We start from the raw sequence: 18,868 nt of genomic DNA, 5'->3' as shown, positions 1-18,868 counted from the left end.
TTGTCATTACCTAATATGTGCAGCCTAATGGGCCTTCAGCTTATTTGCTCTGTTAATTATTAGATTTTATGGCCTTTGTTTGGGCTTTGTTTTTGTAAACTGGGTTGCATATGTTGTTTTCTTCCCTATTCAAAGCCTTCCCAAGAAATGGGTACTGCTGGACACCCAGGGACTGGTACTGGCTTTGATGAGCAGAGCAGACTGGGGAGGCTCTTCCCATTCTACAGATTTTTTTAGGGGTGCTCATGTGTCTCCTGATTGCACTGGGCTCAACCCTGGTGGAAAGCAAGTGTTCAGGATGGGCTGAGGGTTTCAGGATGGGCTCCAGCCTGAACCATCGTGGGACCACCTTGGGGCTTGAGCAAAAGGCCTTTAACAGGCTCAGTTGCAGCTTCCACTCAGGACCTGACAAACCCTCCAGCCTTGTCTATATCCATTTCCTGCCAGGTGGAAGCGGTAGGTGGGGCAGCCACACCAGCCAGCAGCAGCCTCCTCCTTGGCTTGTCTTGCTGCTTGCAAAATGAGGGTGCTGGTTCTTCCTTCACACAGGCTCTGAGCTCCACCAGGCATCTGTTACACGTCTGCAAGCCTCTTTCCCAAAACCCTGTGAGCATAAATTGTAAGACACGCAGGGCTGGGGGATGTGGAGGAGGTTGGAGTACAGACTCTGGCTGAACAGCAGAACAAGGGATGCTGATGGGGTGTTTCAGCAGAACAAAAGTGCTGCATGCGTGTTCAGTCAGCAAAATGCTAACGGGAGGATGCTGTGTTGAGCACTATGGCATGGCTGAGCTCTGGGAAACTGCATGGATTTTGGTTTGAAACCTATTTTCCATATTTTTTTTCTGGCAGTATCAGAACATGTATTTTCAGCAGATTCAGGACAGGCCATTTCCAGGGCAGGTTAGGGAAAAAGTGGCACTTTGTAATCTGCTGTTGCGTGGTGTTTCCTAAGGCAAAATGGAAAAGTCAAAATCAAGGGAAGTCACAATCAGAGCAAAACCGGTTCAGTTTGCCCAGATTGAGAGTTTTTTTACTTGTTGTTTGGTTTTTGTTTTTTTGTTTTGGTCGGGTTTTTTTTTAATTTTTTTTTTTTTTTTTTTTTTTTTTTTTTAGTGAGAGGAAGGAATTTCCCATTGTTGAAGAATTTCAGAAGCCCCCGGCATCTCTCAGAGGGGATGGTGCCAGCCCTGAGCACAGCATCCAGTCCCCATCCTTTGCCCCGCTCTGCTGCCCTGCTCTCCGGTGGGTCCGAGTCCCGTTCTCGGGGCCCGGTGCCTCCCCGGCAGCGCCGCGGCTGCCCCGGGGACATCGGCCGCATCTCGGGGGGTGTGCCGGGCTCCGCGCTGGGTGGAGGCAGCTTGTCGGAGGTTCGGAGGGAAAGCGGGTCATCCTGGGCTCATCTCCAGCTGCTGAGCCACAGAGGCAGCACTGCCAGCGGGTGCCTGACCCCCGTGCCCACACCACACGTGCTGCTCGGGCTGTCACCCCTGTCCCCGCTCCGACGCCTCGCACGGGGCTCAGCTCAGCTCCCAGCCCCGCGCTGCCCTGGCCAGGCAGAGCGCTCGGCCCCAGGGGTTGGCTCTGGTAAAAGTCTCTGCCCCTGACAGCCGCCTCTTGATCCTCAGCTTCCTGCCACTCCGGATGCTCTGACTCATGGAGAATGAGCACCTCGCCCGAACTTTCACCTCCAACTTGAACCACCCCCAAGTCAAACTTGCTAATGCTTGAAATCTTTGGTTAGTCCCTCTCCCTCTATTTTTTTTTTACGTTTTCCAGCCTTTGTACTTTCTGCACCCCCGTTGGAAGCAAGGGTGCCAAAATACTTTGTAAAAGGCTGTTCTTGCAGTGCTTCCCAGACCTTCCCTCACTAGGAAATGCCGGAAACCGTGGGAGCAAGCCTGCTCGCTGGAGAGCCTCGGCGCAGGTTTTGCAGACCCTGGAGATCTGGAGAAGCTTGAACTTCCCCAGGCGTGGACCTCTCTCCAAAGCCAACAGGAACTCGGAAACTTTGGGGCCTCTTTGGTTTTTCTCCTCTCTAGACCTTGAATCTTTCAACTCAACCTTTGTGTTATATTTATATGTTGCGTGAATATGCCCTTATTTTTCTAATTAGGGTTGCAAATTCCTCATTAAAACTGCCTGCAGGCCAGTCTTGCTTGACTTAAGACCAAATCAGGGAGGCATCCAGGCTTGGAGCGGTATCTCTTCACCCTCCTTCAGAGCCAATGGATGAAGAAAATGATGCAGACCCTGGAGTCAGCTCTCCTGGGAAAAGGGTTCCCCTTCCCTGTGGCAAAAGGGGAGAGCACACAGCTGAATGAAACAGCACAAAAGGCGTTAAGAGGCATCATCAAGAGAAGCCAAAGAGAACCTCCTTCTTGTCTCCTGCCTGAGCTTCGGTGGGGATGGAGATCCATGTGCTCTGCAGAGCCAGTTTGGTCTGAAATTTAAGAGCAACTAACCACGTGTTTGTTCATTTAATATTTTCCAATGACTTTGCTGCTGGCTATTTTATTTCAATGGGCTTCCCCTTCCTCTAGATTTATCAAGATTTTCTTCTCCTTCCTAGAAAATGCACAGGAGAGGGGAGAGGAGAATGTTTCCTTTCCCACGGAAATAGCATTTGGCTTCTTACCTGCCCTGTGTGGGGAAAGAGGGAAAAATTTCAGCAAAGCTGAAAATGAGAAATTTTCACTTTGAAGTTTCCCTAAAAATAAAAGAAGCAACACTTTTGGCAAATCCTTTTGGTCACAATTTCCTTTTGTTCCATTTGCAGCCATGGAGACAAGTCTCGGGGGGGATTCCTGCAACTGGAGCCCTGTTTTGGTTTGTTCCTGTTCCAGTGGCAGCAGCGGGGCTGGGGCATGGGCTGGAGAGCCCTGAGCACCCTGCTGCTGCCCCAGGACATTCACCTGGCCACCATGGAGCTTTAGTGAAGGACAGATGCAGACTGTGGCAGGTTTGGCTGCTGGGCCCTGGCTGTGAGGCAGGGTGGGCACCTGGACATGCCCTCAGCTGCACCAGCCGTGTCCACGTGAGCCATGTCCATGGCTGTGGGCAGAGGAGTGAGAGGAGAGAGGCACCGGCCCAGCTCTCCCCATCACCTCCCCTCCAGTGGCTGGATCCTGCCCAGCTCTTCCTGACCATGTCTGCACATCCATGCTGGCTGAGGGCTTGAGCAATGCTGTCCCTGCAGCTTCTTTGGAGCTCTTCTCCCAGTGCCGGGGTGCAGCTGGCACTGTGTGCCGCCACGCCGGGCTGTGAGCAGTGCCAGCAGCGTGGCCGCGGGGCGTCACCGCAGGCGGGAGACGAGGGCAGGTCGGGTCACTCGAGCAGAGCGATCCCCTGAGCAGAGGCCCGGGCTGGGAGCAGCAGCAGCAGGAGATGTGTGGCCATGGGCACCTGGGGTGAGGGGAGAGAAGCCCTGAGCCTGGTGGTGCTGGGAGGAGCAGAGTGGGGGCACACTGGGGCATAGCTTCTGGCTCACCAGCTTTCCTTTTCTGCAGCCTCTCCTGACCTATGCATGTGGCCAGCGATGTCAGTGCTATGTCCCTCTGGTGCCCACATCCCTCTGCTGACCCTGCAGGTTGCCCAGCTGAGGGCGGGCATGGCTGTGGGGGTCCCACCATGGAGGGGATCTGGATCCCTTTGTTCTCCTTCCTCCCTTGACATTCCCCTTGGCCATGGATCAGCTGGCGGGACCCAGCAAGTCCTGCAGCAAAGATGAGCAAAAAAAAAATCTCCTTATGCCTGTAAAAGGAAGAAGGAGAGCACGGCAGAGACAGGCCGTCTGATACAGCTCCACTTTCTGCTGTGGAGGCGGGAAGCCTTTCGGACAGGATTTATTTTGTATAGTCTTCCATGAAAACTGGATCCCCCTCCCCTCCTGGCCCTGCCCAGCCTTAAATCATATCCTTTGTAATGACATTTCGTGCTTGTGTGGCGCCTCGCTTCTGAGCATCCCCAAGTGCTCTGTAAACGGATGTCTCGCAGCCTGCCAGGAGGCCGCAGTACCACCCCTCCACCCCCCTGCACCAAGGGAAGGTGATAAACCCTTCCCACATCTCACCTGGATGCCTGACCATGCCTGCATTAGTGCTGCAGCCTCCCCTGCATCCCTCTTGACTGCCCTCCCACCCCAGCCACCTTCAAGGAGATCTCTGTCCCTGCTGAAGTGCCCGGAGTGAGGTACTCAGGGATGAGCAACTCCAGTCTAAGTTGGTGGGATGTTCCCCTGCAGCCTGGCCTGCAGCCTCACCTCCCACCTGGGAAGTCCCTGCCAGAGAATCACCATAGCTGCTCCCCATCATCAGAGCTGCAGGGTCGACAGAAAGCCACCGTCCATGACCCCAGAGCCCATTTTTGGTCAGGAATGGATTTCTCTGGTACACTGTGTCCTGGGGCAAGGCGGGCGTTAACTGCATGGAAGTCTTGCTTGCTGAATCCAAATAATACAGCATTTCAGATTCCCTCTTCCCTGTCCAAGCCCTTGGCTGTCATCAGGTCCTCCTCAGTCCTGCCCAGAGGTTTCTTCACAGCTGCAGGGTCCCAGGAGATGCAGTGGTTTTCGTCGGACACCGCTCCGGCTTGGCCCAGCAGTGGGAGCAGTCTGCCTCCCCGGATCTCCTCCAGCTCCTTCGGCTGCTTGGCTTCCCCCGCCGGATATCCTGGGCTGTGGGCAGGCTTGCTGATGTAGGGACAGCCAGACAGCTGCTGCATCCAAGCAGGATTTTGGGCTCTGACAGATGATCTTGGAGGTTGTCTCAAGCTACCTACTGGATTTTGGTGAAAATTGCCCTCCTGGGAAGAGGCCTTTTAACTTCCCTCAGAGCTGGAAAGCCTCAGCCCAAGACCTGACTGCTGACAGCGATGCCCTTTGGCAGGAGCCAGCGGTGATGCCAGCTGGGAAGGGAGAGGTTAACCCTGGGTGTAGGTGATGCCTTCTTCCAGTTCCAGCTGGGCATTGTTGGGAGGACAGTCAATGAAAAATGTCCACAGACACTTTGGCTGGCTCCAGGTGCTGCTGGTGCAGCCCCTTCCCAGGGCTCTGGAGGATGGACCTCAAGTCCGCTGGGCCGCTGCAGCTGCTTCTGTGCGGAGCAGAGCTGGTGACCTGCTGCAGCCCTCCAGGGGCTTGGCTGTGGGTCTCCAGTGAGCCCTGTGAGTACCAGGCTGCTCCGGGCTTCTTTTTCCTTTACAGAAAGTCATCTTTATTCTTCTAAGGCACCTTGAGGAAAAAAATTGGAATCTGAGGGAAGGTTTGGGGTGAAGTGGGGAGAAGCAAATGCTCTTGTCTGGTCTGGTCTGGTCTGGTCTTATCTCCATGTCATCTCGACCCATCTCATAACTTTATCCTCATCATACTCCATCCCACCCATCCCATTTCACTTACCCCATCCCACCCCATTTTCTGTTCTTCCTGTCCCATCCTACCCTATTCCATCCCACTCTATCTCATCCCATCACACTCATCTTATTCCACTCGCCCCATCCCCCCACATACCTCTTCCATCCCATGCCATCCCACCCTGTTCCATCTCCCTCCACCTCCTCCCCGTCTCCTGTGGACATCCATGCCAGCCATCCCCAGACGGAGCTGCTCTTGCCAGGGGCATGGGCCCATTGGTGGTGGAGGCCACTTGGAGCAGTTCCTTATCCAGGATGTGTGTCAGTGAAAGCAGAAACCCAAGAAGCAAGATAAGGAGACGATTTATAATGGAGTTTGTGAACTTTAGGAAAGAGCTTTACAGCCAGATTTTACAGACCACACAGGGAGAGGTTATACTCTCCAAAACCTTGGAGATTTTTTAAAAAATATTTTTATATTTAAAAAAAAAGAGTTTCCAAGAATTAAATAACACGAAAGTATATGAAATATGATGTAGGGAATGTTCCCCTTGCTCTCACATCTGAAGTTAATTTGGGAGACGCTCTGAATAGCTTTTTAAAGAGTGGATAAACATTGGCATCAAAAGTGTAAATAAAGTTACCAGACAAAGCGGCCGTTCAAAGGGAATCGTCCCTGGGATGTTGGCTGGGCAGCTCTAATGGCCGTGTCAGGAACATTTGGAGATAAAACAAGGGCCCGGCCGATTAGCGTGGGCTGCAGCTCTCCGCCTCATCTCCCTCTCCTGGTGCCAAAGGCGAGCAGCGCTGGCAGCTGCTCTGGCAGCTCTCCTGCCTGGGGACGGCACTGGTTCCCGTTCGCTGGGACCCCCTCAATCCCCCACACCACCACTGCCCAAAACCTGGGTCCCACACTTCCAAGCAGGAGCTACTGAAGCCTAATTAAAGGCTATTGGTGCTGGTCTCTTGGCGATCTGGGTTTGTCAGAGTTGTGACCCAAAGCATTTCTGAGAAGCCCTCAGGCTATCCCGCTGTGTGTCACACCAGCTGCTTACCCCAGTACAGTCCTATTCCCCCAGACGTTTTGACTGACACATGCTGGGTTGGTCACAAATATTCTGAAATACAGCAGGACCTTCTGTGTCACTGGGTTTAAGATTGCAGCTGGTTGGAAGAACCCAGAGGGGTTGTGTCTCTCCTGAAGCACATCTTTGCACCAGCATCAGGGTTCTCCATGACAGTCCCCCAAAAGTCTGTGGAGGGAAGGCAAAAACAGTGCAGTGAACTCTGACATCTCATTTAAATCTTCCCAAGAGGAAGAGAAATGGACACATTCGAACCGACCTTTTGTTTGCATCTTTTGGTATGAACTTGAAACCTTTGGGAGTTGTCTTTGATGGAGCAGCTTGTGAATGAGAGGCAGTTGTGGATTGGAGTGAGTCTGGCAGTCAGATCCACATCATGAGGTGCTTCTCCTTGCCCTGTGTCTCTACCAGAAGGGATTTTCCCGGCAATTGTAGAAGTAGGAATGGGCGTGGGTAATAATACTGGCCCTCCTGCCTCCAGAAGCTCTTACTTCCACAGCACCCAACGCTGAGGGCTGCTATTGCTCTTGAATATACAGAGTGTCAGCTCCTTCTTCAGCTGAGGCCTTGCTCACGGCTCTGCATCCCTTGATTGGTGAAGACAGGATGGCAATAACAGCAGCCATGACAAACACAGGGTGTAAATCCACCTCTGGGCTGTTTGGGAGCAGCTCACGGCTGCCTATACCGCAGTAGGGGCACAAAAAGCACCATTCATGGCTGGGGAGCTGATGGGCTGCTCTTGGCGCTCATGGCCCTGGAGACCCAAGAGTTCTGCGTCTTGACTGACCCAGCCTGGGGAATGTGGTAGATCCACCACATATCTGCCAAGGTGCCAGCTGGGAATTGGGTCCCACTGCTCACTTGTGACCTGGGCACTGCCGTGCTGGGTGAGGTATCAGCTCCTGAGGCTGAGGAGCAGCATGAAGGGCATCATCACAGGTAACCCTGCAAGTCCCCAGCAGTGACACATCCTGGTTTCTCCCAGCTTGCCCTGGATCATCTCCTCATTCCTCCTGGTACCCTGCTCTCAGAGCATGCCTTTCTTGTGTCCAACCCTGAAGCCTGTGCAGTGGAAGAAACAAGCTGGTTTGAAGCATGACCCCTATCAGGTAGAAGTTACAAAATTATATTTTAGTATTTCACCTACTCAGGTGACTTTAAGATGGATAAAGTCATGAGACCTCATTTGCTCTGTCCTTTGCCTGGCTATAATAGGAGCTAACAATGACCATAACTCTGACCTTTTCTTCAGTCTTGACTCCGCAGTATTTTCCTGAGTGATAAAGAACAAATCTCCCATTGGCAGGGCTGGGAAGATGCTGTCCCACACCCTTTGTGTTAACCACAAGCAGCAGTAGCTCCTCTCTGCATCCCTGGGTGAGACCCAGCGGGATGGGGACGCTGCCTGCCTGGGCACCAGCTGGCAGGGCCGTGCTTCCCCAGAGACCGCGGCAAGGGTTTTATTGCAAATAACGGAATAATTACTCTTTCTTTGCCTGGGACTTGTCCACAAACAGCTGCTGATTCCTGTGTGAGGGCTCAGGAGCCCAAATTCCCATCAGAGGGCTCGCTAGTGCCTTTGGGATGGAGGAGCCTGGCACCGAGAAGGGCACCCTGGCTCGGAGGATGCCCAGAGTGATCAGTGCGGGCTTGGGCTTGTGCAGACCGCCCTTGCGCATCAGCCTTCGTGCCACTTGTGTAAACTATTACAGCAAAGGGCAAAGGTTAAATGCAGCACATGTGTGGCATCAATTAACGGGATTTCAAGGTCTCCAGTGGAGTTTCTGCTCAAATCTCTTGTGGCAGGTTCAGTTTTCTTAACCCCTCCAATGCCATGCAGTCAGAGGGTCTTGGCTCTGCCAGACTATTGGAGGGGAATGGGCTTGTGCTGCCTGGGGGTCTCCCCAAGGACTGTGCTGGAGGGGCCTCTGGCCATTTGGACGTGGGGGGACAGGGACACCACACACACCGCACCAGTGGTCTGTAGGACAAGTGGGAGAGACTGTACTTGTTCTACCAGAGGTGTGCTTGGAAGGGTGTCAGGCCCTGGCAAGGCAGCAAGTTGGTGTATGAGCAGCCCCTCATCACATCCCCCTCTGCTTCAGGTCTGTCTACCCCCATCTCAGAGCCCTCAGGGGGTGGCTGCTCCTGTGTTTGGTCCAGCCAGACCCTTCTCCACTGAAGCACCCCATTGTCCCAATGTGTCCTACGGCTGAGTGGACAAAGGTTCCTGCCGGGCTTGGGACAGCTGGCACCTTCACTCCATGCCAGCCAAACAGACACTGTCACCCCCACTGCCTGGGGGGACTGGGGGGGATGGCTGCAGTGGGAGCCTCAGCGATGATTCAAAACCAGGGCAATTTTGGTGGAGAAATTGCAGCTGAGAATCTTCACTGGTCTGAGGCCATTCAGGGCTGCTCCCAGGAAATGTACCCATCCACTGCTCATCTCCTCCTGGATTTGTCCATCATACTGGGCATACTGGGAGAGGGAGTGGTTTAAAGGACAGTGGCATGACTCAGGCAGCCTTTAGTGCATCCCGTGTCCCCTGCAAATGATACATCAGAGACCTGGATGCCACAACTTCACACTGCAGCTCTGCCAGGCTGTCCTCCCCAATTCCAGGAGTTTCTCCTAAGGGCTGGGACCTTGGAGTTGGAGTGCTTGGAGGGCTTCCACTTTGCTCTTTTGAAGGGGTTCGGCAAGGAAAAGAACGGCTTGAGCTGCCACCACCATGAAGAAAACATGAAAATATGATACTGACATGGCCTGAACACTCAGAAGCTTTTAGTTATTCTAAAAGCTTCCTGATTGCTTGTGCAGAGTTTTGCCTAGACAGATTGCTAATTTTCCATGAACAGGTGCTGCTGAAGAGAATCCTGCCTTGAGGGATTCAGTTGGGGGTTCCTGGGGTTTCCAGTCCTGCCTCAAGGCTGGGGTCCAGTGTAACGGCTGGGTCAGGGCTGGGAGCTCAGTGAGGAACATCGATCCCAACACCAACCGATGCAGAGCCTGCCGGGCTGGGGGAACAGGACATGCAAGTGCCCTTCTGCACCTGCGTGCCCCTGACATCACCTCACACATACATTCCACTCCTTTTCGGGAAATGAATCATTTCAATCCTCCACGTTAAAAAACTTAGCCCCCAAAACATTCAAAACCACTAGAAACCTCTGCATTTTGATGATTTCGATCTGTTTTTCAGTCCTGCACCCTGTTAAGGTGAACAAAAAGCATGCTTAAAAAGCAGAGATGCTCTGCCCACAGCTCCCCACGTCAGAGCTGAGGGGAGACTTCTGGCTGAAAGATGGATTTGGCCTGGACATCTCCACACAAATACCCCGTTAGTTAGCAAACCAGTAAAAATCTTAGTAATCCCCTTGATCTGAAACAAATGGACTCTGCTGTCTGGTGCTGATTTTATTATCAGACACTGCTTTGTATCATCCCATGGCTTGGACCAGTGCCTGAGGCTCAGCACCAAGTCAACCATGTGCTGGCAGGCGAAGGTCTCCCCTGAGCTCTGGATCCGTGCTGGTTCTCCACACGTGTGCGGTGCCCTGGATAATACCTGTTGGGTTTACAGAGCTGTGTGGTTGCCCTGGGACCTCCAGGACCCTTCAGGGCTGCTCCAACACTGTCTCCAGATGGGATGGGAGCAGCATAGCATGGCTGTCAGGGTGAAAGATCGGGTTTTGTTGAGTTGTCCTGATCTCTTCTCCTTCTGGGGTGGAGAGCTTGGCTTGGTGTTTGTGTTTCCAGTGTCTGGAGATTTGTGCCAACACAGGATGGAGGAGTGTTTTTGGGTCCTAACATGATTCCCAGGGTGTCTGTCAGCCTGAGTTCCCACCCCACCATCCCTTGGAAATGGGACCTAGAACAAGCCTTGAGCATCCATGGGCTGATTCGAGGACTATTGGGAATCTCGATGGCTTTGAGGCCAGGCAGACCCTCAGCTGCCTGCAAGGAGGTTGCATAGACCGTGGCCCCTGACAGCAGCACTCCCAGCCCCTCTCTCCCTCCATGCCGCCTGCAGCAGCTGAACATAAAATTCGAGCCCCCCGGAGAGCCACCATCAACCACACAAGCCCCAGCCGGTTTTGTTTTGATTATACATTTGTTTCCTCCCTCCTGGGAGTGTCTGACACAGCTTTTACCTCTCAGCGCGTCAACGCTCAGCTCCCCCCGCCACCTCCCTCCCCTCCCGTCGGCTCTGCTTGGATTAGCTCTGACCCCTACTGAACTCTGCTGCCAGAAGAAGTGTCAACCCCTTTCACTTTCCGAGAGCTTTCCAGCCCCGACCACTGAGCAGGGAAGGAGTGTCCTCCAATGGAAAACCTCCCACATAATTTTTTCCGACTGTGCTCTTGCTGTGCATCTGGGGAGGACAGACTGTGGTCTCTGTGCCTGGCCATGCTCTGGGGACAGCCTGGATGACTTGCAGCACATCTCTGCCCTCCCCCGAGCCAGCACAGGTGTAAACAGGGCAAAAGGGGCTTTTAAGGAGGATTTTCTTAGCAGAGGAAAAGTGGTGGGATAGGAGAGAGTAGGAGATTAGCTATGGGCACAGCATGGCATGGTGTGGCACAGTGCATGGGGCCAAGGGAAGGTATTTCCATGGGAGTATGGCAGAGTGGCTAGCTGTGTTTCTTCAAGGGGATGTCCAGCCTCCATGGATGGGTGGACATCAGCAAGATGGAAGGGAAAGGAAGAGCTGGCTGCTGCCACCAGGAGCACAGAAGATGGGGAGAAGGTCTTGCAACTCTGTCCACCAGTTCTGATGGTGGTTGTGCTTCTCCATGCTGAGCAGCAGCAGCTTAAATGTTCTGCAAGAGCTCCAAAATTCAGGGGAAATCAGCCCACCTAAATAAAAAGACCATCCAAGGAGAGGGCAGGAGCTGGTGCCCTGTGCCCATGGCTCGGCAGGGTTAATGCTTGTGGGGCTGGGAGTGACACCCCCACCCGTGAGCAGCCACCCCGGCCAGCAGAGACGCTGGGTGGTGATGTGGGGCCACAGCTGGGGAGCAGCGAGGTTAACTCCAGCAACACCAATGAAATAAAGAAAGGGAATGCCACATGCTAAGGAGTTGCAGATGTTTGGATGTTGGCAGGGATTTGGGTGGAGCTGCCAATACACAACATGGTTTGCAGCAGGCGGAAGGGTGGGGAGTGCCAGGGAAAACCTGCCCCTTCTCTAAAGCCTGTGGGGTGGAGGGAGTCCTCCTGGGGTAGGTGTCACGGGGGAGTGCATGGCTGGGGCTGTGTCTTCTCTCAGAGCTTGGAGATGCCATGGAAAGGCTGGGGGAGGGAAATGAAAATAGACCTTGGAAGCTGCTCCCAAGTTTGACTGCTGCTGTGTCCCTCTCTGTTGGAGCCCCTGGAGCAGCCACCTGAGCAGTCAAGAAGAACTGAGCCATGGAGACAGCAGCTCAGAGCGCAGTCACTGAGGATGTATCTCGGTCTTCCAGGGATTCTTTCCCCTGTTTTTGTCCCAAGCCTGCAGAAGCCAGCCAGATATCCAAAGCCATTCCTCACTTTTCACAGCTCAGTGAAGGGATGGCCTGCCTAGCTGATGCTGGGTGAGGGCTACAGGCCTGTTTTGGTCTCACCAGGTCAGCAGAAACCAGGACTTCAGCACTGTTGCCCCAGAGCTGAGTAGTGGCGCATGCTGTGCCAAAGGGAGGAGCAGCATCGCCCCTGAAGTGAAGAAGGCATCTCTGGAGGTCTGCAAGGACTCAAGCAGGATAAATCCAGGCTGAAGGGCACATTTAGGGCTGTGCTGACCTCAGTGTTTAATGATTTTGTCTTATCCCTGGCAAAGGGATGGACAGGGACCTGGTAAAGCCCAGCTGGGCAGGGTCAGTGAGGTCCAAGCCCTGCTGCTGTACACAAAGGAAGTGTTGGGGTAGTGAGGAACATGGGGGCTGAGGGGTCTCTGGGGATCTGAGCCCATCAACTCTGGTGTGTGGGCAGGGCAGGTCTTGCTCCTTTCTGGGGTGCCAGCTCTTCAGGATGAGTGTGAGTCCCGTTGCTGGCTGGGAGATGGAGTCCCTCCCCAGAGGAGCTCTTGGGAACCTGCTTTGTGTGTCTCTTGGTGAAAGCCCCCGGAGTGCTTTGCACCTGCAGCCCCAGGCTCTCAGGAGCATCCCCTTCTCTTGCAGCCCTCCTGATGCCTCCTGGCCCCCAAGGCCCTTCAGCCATGCCAGCTCGCTGTGGTTCTCTTGGTCTTTGTCAGCAGCATGTTTGGTAGCTCTGTGGCCATCGTGCTTCCTGACATGTTTTCTTTTCTCCTGTGATTTTGAGAATTGTATTCATTTCTTTGTTGAGGAGGGAGAGGGAAAGGTCATCCCTTGCTAGCAACTCATTAAAGCAAAACAATGGAAAGAACAGCAAATGGGCTCTGGGACCCACTTCTCCAGGCATGTGTGACGCTGCCTTTTGTCAGTGTAGGAGAGGGGCATCCTTTGAGTTGGTGGCATTGCAGGGAGGCTCTTCCACCCCCCCCCCCCACCAATTCAAGGCATCACTGGAGGACCTCAGTGTTTGTCAGAGCTTTTGCTTGTTTGTTTAGTGTGTGTGTGTGTGTGATGTACATTCAGCCCTGCTGTCATTAAAAAAAAGTTTTTAATGAAAATTTTCTCATTCGCTCCTCCCAAGCTCCCCGGCTTGGACCAGTTCTGTTTCTTTCATGTGGGAGGCAGCTGCATTTGTCTCAATAATTGTGTTTCCCTGTTGCTATGTACCGCCGAGGACTTGGTGACACAATGAAGATGTGAAGCGTTCCTCTTTCCCAGGCCTGACTCTGGGGGTTTGGTTTTGGCGACATTATGGCCTTCCAGGATGCCCATATGGGGTTTGAAATCCATCTGGCATTTGGCAGGAGAGACATTGCTTAAAGCTGATGGTCGTGCTCAGAGAAGGAAGCACTGCTCCGTGCCTCTGGTATCTCTCAGGATCGCTTGCTTAAATCCACCGCCTGTTCCAATGGGAAAGGGTGGGCAGTCACACATGGCCATGGAGGGTGCCCAGCACCTATGTTTGAATGTCCTGCTAGGCCTGTTGGCCTCCAGATCCCAAACAATCACTGAGCCTGTCCCAGTCCCATCCTACCACATGCTGGCTGGGCAGCCGTGGTGTTCCATGAGGGAGCGTGGAGAGCTGCACCGTGGGCAGAGGCTGCTTCGGGCAGCCACACCCCTGTGGTTCATCACTTGTTCTGAACCTCCCTTGCCCTGTCCTCTCGGGGACCTAACCCTCACTGCAGCACCCACCGGCCCCTGGAGGTGGGAAGTGCAGTACAGCGAGGGCGACCTGCCTGAGGCGCTGGGCCGGAGCAGCGCAGGAGCTCTCCCGGTTTAAGGTGGGACACTTCATTGCATCGGGAAGGTGGGCCAGCCGTGGGGGTCTCGGGCATGTTGCCAGAGCAGGGCTGGCAGTGGGAGACAGAGCGTGGGTGGCATGAGGGGCATGAGGGGCATGAGGAGCATGAGGGGCATGAGGGGCATGAGGGGCATGTGGGAGTGGGGCTGCATCTGCTGTGGGGCAGGTGGGGCATGAGGTGATTGGGGATGTGGGGCACAAGGGGCACGTGGGGCTGGTGTGGGGCACGTGGGGAGCGGGAGCAGGGGACGCACCTCACAGGTTCCACGGGGTTCTTCCTTGCTGGAACCCACGAGGGCTGACATTGCTGACTCGGAGGGGTCAGGATGTGAGGGCAAGGAGACACCTTTGGTAGCAGAAGCTTTGTGACCCCCGGGGCCGGGCTGTGCATCCCCCGGGGCCGGGGCCGGGGCCAGGGCCGGGGCCGGGGCCGGGGCCGGGGCCGGGGCCGGGGCCGGGGCCAGGGCCGGGGCCGGGGACGGGGCCGGGGCCGGGCTGTCCTTCCCCGCAGCGCGGAGAGGTGGCAGCAAAGGCCCTGGGACGGGGGTCGCGGACCTGCCGCCGCAGCCGTGGGTGCCGGGTCCCGGCCCGGGAGGGATGCGCGTCCCCCCATCCCGGCGTCTGCTCCCACGAGCGGGACCCACGCGCTGGAGCCAAGTCCATCTCTAGGTGATGTCGGAGAGCGATTTTGCCCACTTCTTTAAAGAACATCTGGTCCATCCTCCTGGAAATCTTTCTCTGTCCGAGCTGACCTCGGGCACTCCCAGGGATGGGGCATCTCCAGGGAGCCTCACCACTGGCTCAGGGATCGGAATCTGCGTCTAGGACTGTATGAGCGCTCGCATTTCTGCCCCCTGCTCCAGCCCGGGGCTGCCCCTCTGTGCCCGCTGACGGCCCAGGGTGTCGGAATCCCACGAGAACAGCTTGTGAGGCTTCAGGACTTGCCAAAGCTGAAGTTGAACCCTTATCCCAGGCTGGCCGGGTGCCCACAGCCCAGCCAGCCCTAATCTGGGGCTGTACACTGCCCATGTTTAATGAGGTATTGTGTACAGATGTGTCTGACTGTGTGTATGCTCATGTCGTAGGCTCCGGGTGTCTCGCTCAATGTTTGCATCTGTCTGTTAGCGGGTTTGGGCATCTGGGGCTGCTCCCCTTGCCTGATCAAATATCTCCCCAGGACCGAGTTTGTGCAGCCAAGGATCTTATCGCGCATGTCGCTGTCTGCACGGGGAGGTGCTCACAGCTCTCCATGCGTGCAGAGTTTGCACAGTGTCCGTGGGTCATGCTGGGCTGCCGAAGATGCTTCTTCCACTGCCAGCATGTGCTGAGTGATTGGGGATGGGTGGGTGGCCAAGGAATGGATGGATCAGTGCAGAACAGGGTGGGCTTCCCCAAGGGTGGTGGGTGACAGTGGGGACCAGTGCTGCTCATGGCTAGTCTCCCTCCCCAAGGGCATGTGGAGCCCAACCTGGACACTATCCTGCATCCCACAGCCATGGAAGGGGGACAGGGCATCCCAGAGGCTTGGATGCAGCATCAGAGATGACCCCATCACTTGCAGTGAGGTTCCCTGCAAGGGGCTGCTGGCAGCTGCTGCGGCCCTGGGCAGGGCTGTGCCCCAAGTCTGGCTCAGCCTGCTCTAACTCAAGTGCCTCTAGGGTTCGAGGGACCCCCGTTGCCCAAACAACGCACGACAGATGCAGCAGTGCCTGTGTGACACTCTCTGTTCCCATGTGTCTTCCCTCCTGCTCTCCCTGCCTCCACCCAGCTCCATCCCGAGGAATGTCCCTCCCGGCTGGGTCAATGCCTGCATCACCCCCAGACCCTGCAGGGCCCAGGGCCGGCAGGCAGGGAGGGCTGGCAGCCACGGGCAGCGGGAAGATCACAGCCTCCTGCACATGTGCTGTCCAACCCGTCAGCACCTCGGTGAAGCAAAGCCGATGCTGGCTGGGGATGTGCCCCCCAGCTCCCTCCCTTTGTCACGGAGAGCCAAGCGTGCATGCCAGAAAGCTCACCCTGTGGTAGAAGCCATCCATCCCCTCTGGAGCTCAGCATTCCCTCCTTGCTCCTTGGCTGCAGGGGTGTTTGGCTACAGATATTTACTGAGCAATTCGCATCCAATTACAGAAGCCGGAAGGACTGGGAGGATTTTCCTTCTGGTTTCTCGCAACCAAAGCCAACTTGTCCGAATTACAACCTAGGAAGCATCTCATTAGTGGGGAGTGAGGTCTCCGAAACATAGAGAGCTTAGAAAACGCTCTGCCAGAGGCATAGGAATGTGGGCTGGCTAGCAGATGAGATGGTGAGGAGCCTGTCTGGTCACCATCTTCTCTCACCCGTGGTAATTTTCCCCATCTTTTCTCCTGAGGCACCTGAGTGGAGAGGAGATGGGATTTTGGAGGCTTCCAGCTCATCATGTCACTTCCCCATTCCTGCTTTGGCTCAAGAGGTGTTTGATTTTGCTGGGCTGAAACATGGGCTGGTCTTCCCACCCATTTCTTTCCCCACCAGCTCCTCCTGCCCTTCCTCTCAGGCCATGTGGTGTCACCCCAACCAGGAGGTGAAAGTCTAGGAGCAGAGTCCTGGGAATGGTGGCTACAGGTGTTTAATAACATTAGTGGAAGTAGGATCCTCAGCAGCATCGCTGGCGGGCCTGTCTCTAGTGCTGTCCCAAGAGGCTGGTGCCTGGGGGACATCCCTCACCTGGCCTCATGGAGATCTGCTCCCTGGTGTGGCTGTCCCAGAGCGACTTACGCCAGAGGCACCTGTGTGCAGCCTGCATAGTCCCAAAACTTGCTGGAGACTTTGTCTCAGGTGGGATACAACCTGGCACGGGGGCTGGGATGTGAGGAGGGGGCAGGGCAGGATCCAGAGTGACCAGCTGTGACTGCAGAGGGGCTTTCTGCCAAGGTTTGAGAATGGGAGAGATCCGGGAAGTGCAGCTGGTAGCTGTGCCTGGCCTTACATGGCTGCAAGGTGACTCCTATGCCAATGACTTAATGCCCTTCCAAAAATACTTCCCCGGACAGAGCTTGCAGGCAAACTGCTGAGCCAGCCTGTACCAGCGAAGGGATGGAGGCAGGCACGGCTCCGGCGCCTTTGTCCCGCCCGCAGCGCTCGGGATGTGTGTGGCCCACGCTGTGCTGGCTCCCACGCAGGACTGAGGACAGCCATGTTCTGAGTGGCATGATGGGTGTGGGAGCCCATTCCCTGGCTGCCTCCCTGTCCCAACAGAGCCTGTGGGTGCTGGTGGGGAGCTGCACCAGCGCCCTGGCTCCCGGCCCGCGTGGGGAGGGGTCTGTGCTCCCCTGCCGATGGCACCATCTGCTCCCTGAGCTGCCAGCCGGGCTGACTGTCCCTGCCCGGCCGTCTCCCAACCATCCTCAGGTGCCTGGTGCCTGGGCAGGAGAATCCATGTGGGCTCTTGCTCTTGAGGTGGAGGTGGCCACTGAGCAGCCCATGCCTGCTCCTGGCACCAGGTTGCTTCTGCCAGCATCTGGGTGATAGTGTGCACTGTCTCTTGTGCCATCAAGAGCCCCCTCCTCTCCTTGTTCCTCTCCTTGGCAGCTGCCAGGCTGCAGCTTCTATTTCAAGGTTGAATTCTATGTGCTCCAGCTTCCAGATGGGTGATCTTGTAATGACTCTGCAAATGAGTGTGACTCCTGCATCTCACATGGGTGAGGGTCAGGATGGCCACAGCTCCCTCAGCACAAAGGGGAAGGAAAGGCTGGGATGGATAAAGCCAAGCTGCCTGCACTAGCTCAGCCCCCCTGACCCCACACTTCACCAGCCCCAGTGGCAGGAGAGCTGCAGGGTTCCTCTGGTGGGCTGTGCTTCCCAGAGAGCCAGGTTGGCTGCGCCTGTCTGCCTGTGGGCCCCCCATCCCCAGGACATCCCAGTCAGTGTCTCAGTTCCGGGCTTCAAAGTGCCTGAGCCCCTTGACATGACCAAAGTGAGTTTGGATACTGAGCTCCCCATGAAGAACAGGTGCCACCACAGGAGCATGCGGAGTTTCCATCAGAGGAAGCTGCTCCTTGCCAGCAGGAGAGGTGGGAGAGGGTGGCCTGGCCCTGCAGACATGGGATTCAGGTCTCCTCGCTGTCCCCGAGGAGCACCCTGCCCTTCTGTGTGGGGGAATCAGAACCTCCTTTACGTGAGCCGTGCCTGCCTGTCCCTGGGGGCTGCCTGCCCTTCCTCGCTGCCCGTGGCACTGCCAGTCCCTGTCCCCAGCCAGGCAAGGCAAGTCCCCTGCAAGCCCCATCCCCCAGCGCCGCTCTCAGCGGCACGCCGTGCTCTGTGCCCTGTTCTGGCCTGGCTGCTGGCACCCTGGCGACGGCCACCAGCCACTCCCCTGGCCGCAGCAGCCCACGGCTCCAGCAGCACCCCGCTCTGCCCCTCCGCGCCTGTCACCCCTGAGCAGCCATGGGTCTCCGGGCAGCTCTGGGGGCTGGGACAGCGCGGGGGGCAGGAACATCCCCCAGGTGGCAGGGGGCTGCGAGGACGAGTGGAAGGGGGCTGGGAGACAGGGCAGCCCACCGCCCGGCTCGGCTGCGCCGGCTCCCCTCCCCGGCCCCACCGGCCCATTTATTACCCCTCTGCCATTCATCGGGCCAGACAGATGCCCCCAAATAAATACCCCCAGACAATAGGGTGGGAGGGGCCAGCGAGGCTCCTCATGAATAAACATGAGGGTCTTTGGACACAGCTTCCTCTCTTCACAAAATGGGACCGATTGTGCGGCAGGCATTTAAAATTCAGCCGCGGTCGGGCTGTCTTCCAGTGTCCCCTGAACTGCTGAGGTGCTTCATTTATTTCATAATTTCCCCTCCTCCTCTCTCGGCGACAGACCTGGCTCTTTTCACGCCTTGTCCTCCCTCTTTCTTGCTCCCTTTCTCTAATTTTTTTTTTTTTTTATCTTCCTTCCTTTTCCTACTCCTTGTCTCTTTCTCTCCCTGGCTTTTGTGCCGGGGGCCGTGACGAATGGCTCAGAAAAGAGGGTGCTGTGAGAAACTGGAGCTGCGGCTGGCAGAGTGGGTGGTGAGGCCTTGGTG

At 55.8% G+C, this 18,868-nt stretch overlaps 1 long non-coding RNA gene across 1 annotated transcript in view; it reads left to right on the top strand.

Moving 5' to 3' along the window:
* LOC121669038 overlaps positions 1-3,095 on the top strand; it is a 37,685-nt gene extending 34,590 nt beyond the window's left edge. The window contains exon 4 of the long non-coding RNA XR_006017591.1: positions 1,117-3,095. This is a non-coding gene — a long non-coding RNA (uncharacterized LOC121669038). The remainder of the gene's footprint in view (positions 1-1,116) is intronic.
* The last annotated feature ends 15,773 nt before the right edge of the window (positions 3,096-18,868 follow it).

Source organism: Corvus kubaryi, unplaced genomic scaffold (assembly GCF_017639235.1).
Source record: "Corvus kubaryi isolate FWS band 111438036 unplaced genomic scaffold, C.kubaryi_AGA036_p1.0 37387, whole genome shotgun sequence".
NCBI classification, from domain to species: domain Eukaryota; kingdom Metazoa; phylum Chordata; class Aves; order Passeriformes; family Corvidae; genus Corvus; species Corvus kubaryi.
The sequence above is the reverse complement of the archived record's forward strand: the minus strand, read 5'-3'. Positions and strand labels throughout refer to the sequence as shown.